This window comes from Penaeus japonicus, unplaced genomic scaffold, assembly GCF_977035675.1.
Source record: "Penaeus japonicus unplaced genomic scaffold, GWHDUDI00000001_assembly GWHDUDI00000009, whole genome shotgun sequence".
In the NCBI taxonomy this organism is placed as follows: Eukaryota; Metazoa; Arthropoda; class Malacostraca; order Decapoda; family Penaeidae; genus Penaeus; species Penaeus japonicus.
The window spans coordinates 20,369,334-20,371,833 of NW_028234411.1; the positions used below are offsets into that span (position 1 = coordinate 20,369,334).

A 2,500-nucleotide genomic window follows, 5' to 3' on the forward strand; every position below is an offset into this window, starting at 1 on the left:
CGGAGTTTAACAAACTGTTTCGCATTTTTTAACAATTTATTCAACTGTGTGTGTATTTCATTTTCATTTTCTCTAATATATCGCTGTTTGAGTTTATTCATACATGAAGATAAGTAGGAAAATAAACTCTCTCGGAAAGTGTCTGAACTTCGCCCTTCCCCTCCAGAATAAAAGACAAATTGCCATATTTATTTATTTTTTTTATATAAATATTACAAGCCTGTAGTGGAAGTATATATGATTCATTCATTAGCCTTAAATTAATAATAGAGAAACTGTAGGTTGTTCAGCACTGGACCTACCAAATATCTAGCCATTTTCAAAATGTTTTTAAAAGCGTGCATTGGATTTTATGCAGTACCCAGGAGTCAACTTTGTAAGGTTTTCATTGTTGTGGTCGTGTTCACAAATGCAGTATTTGCATCTTTATTTGATTTTAACTATATATATAATCCAATATTGCCAATGTATATAAATGGAAAATGTTCAATATTCCTAAGTATGTTTTTGATTGATAGGATCTAATGTATTTATGTTTTTTTCTATGCATTACTTGTTTGTATTCAGTCTTCTCAATTGTTATTTGTAAATGCAGTAAGCTTCATTTATTTCATTTATTTATTAAGTCTGTACTGTAGAAATGAGCAGAGTCCGAACACCGTTGGTAATTTACACTTGAAAACTTTGCTTAAGTTATAAATTTGTTCACCGAAATGTTGAACAGAGTTCATTATAACAAATATAGATAAAGGTCTAAATGAGGCCGATTAACTTAATGCAAGAGATGTAGCTGTCGCGGTTGGATAATCTTGTCCTCAGAATATATCCCTCAAGACAAGATACTTGAAACACGTCAATTACATGTCTTGCGCTGGGAAGTTATTCAAACTCATTTATACCTTTATCCACCGAAATGTTAAGATTATTACAACCACTAGGAAAACGGATTCAAAACCACTTGCGGTACAGGTAGCAGAAATTACGAAACCGTTGAGTACTTTTACACCTCTATGGTTCTATCTTTTGAACAAGTACTGTGAGCCGTTTTCTTTGTGGTTGCAGTACCCTTTAGCTTTGTGCATACATTTTTTTTTAAATATAGGACAATTCTATAGCTTAAGAGTACCGTTGGTACTTCCCTGTTCAGTAGTAAAAAGTCTTTATAAACTCAATCAATATGTATTTGTTTATTTTTTCCATTTTGAAGGTTCATTGACCTACAAACATCGTTCCCAGTTTTTTACAAATCTATATGATTGATGTTTTTGGTAAAGAGAGATCCAAGCCAGTGCTTACTAATAAACATATCATGTGCCTTTTCATATATACTTGTTATAAGGACAACTGGGTTAGAAAAAAAAGGGGGGCATAATCCAACCTCTGTCTTTCTGAATAATTTAATAATAATAATAAGTTGATAAAGGGCTAGAAAAAATAAACAAAACAATGGAGTAAATATAATGTTACAAATGCTTTATGCCATTAAAAATATGCAACATGAATACTTCAGTCCACTGTACCAAAATGTATCAAGATGTATTTTCACTGAAGAAAATAGTAGAAATTCAGTATAGATGACGAAAGAGAAAATAGGAGTATGTATACTTTTAAATATCAAGATCTCGTTAACTATTCTTTCTTCTGCACATTACTGTCTTTTTAAACTAGATTAGACCGGTCTCATCTTCATCCATTAAAAATTATGTCCTGCTATTTTGATCGAGACTCAAAATCATAAAAAGTTGGCCGATTTTAACTTTACTAATTCAGTACACCAATAACAAGACATATTTTAGCTCACTGCACCTGATTGTTATATATATATTTATATATATATATACATATATATATATATACATATATATATATATACATATATATATATATACATATATATATATATACATATATATATATATACATATATATATATATATATATATATATATATATATACATATATATATATATACATACATATATATATATACATACATATATATATATATATATATATATATATATATATATATATATATATATATATATATATAATATATATATATATATATATATATATATATATATATATATAATATATATATATATAATATATATATATATATATATATATATATATATATACATATATATATATATAATATATATATATATATATTATATATAATATATATATATACATATATATATATATATATATATATATATTATATATATATATATATATATATATATTATATATATATATATATATATATATTATATACATTATATATATATATATATATAATATATATATATATATTATTATATATATATATATATATATATATATTATATATATATATATATATATTATATATATATATATAATATATATGACTTGAAAAATGGTAGATTTTCAATAAATATATTTAAATGAATACATTTCAATGTAAATGGCTCCTCACACTTTTTACCAGGACATTTTAGGATGAAA

The 2,500-nt window shown here is 24.4% G+C and overlaps 1 protein-coding gene across 10 annotated transcripts in view; it reads left to right on the forward strand.

Annotated features, from left to right (window-relative positions):
• The window catches only part of LOC122250699 (uncharacterized), a 9,910-nt gene extending 8,732 nt beyond the window's left edge, over positions 1-1,178 (forward strand). For all 10 annotated transcript variants that reach the window (XM_086539812.1, XM_086539819.1, XM_086539811.1 and 7 more), the window contains one exon: positions 1-1,178. This exon is cut by the window's left edge and continues 1,450 nt beyond it. The gene's annotated coding sequence lies outside the window, so the exon portion shown is untranslated.
• The last annotated feature ends 1,322 nt before the right edge of the window (positions 1,179-2,500 follow it).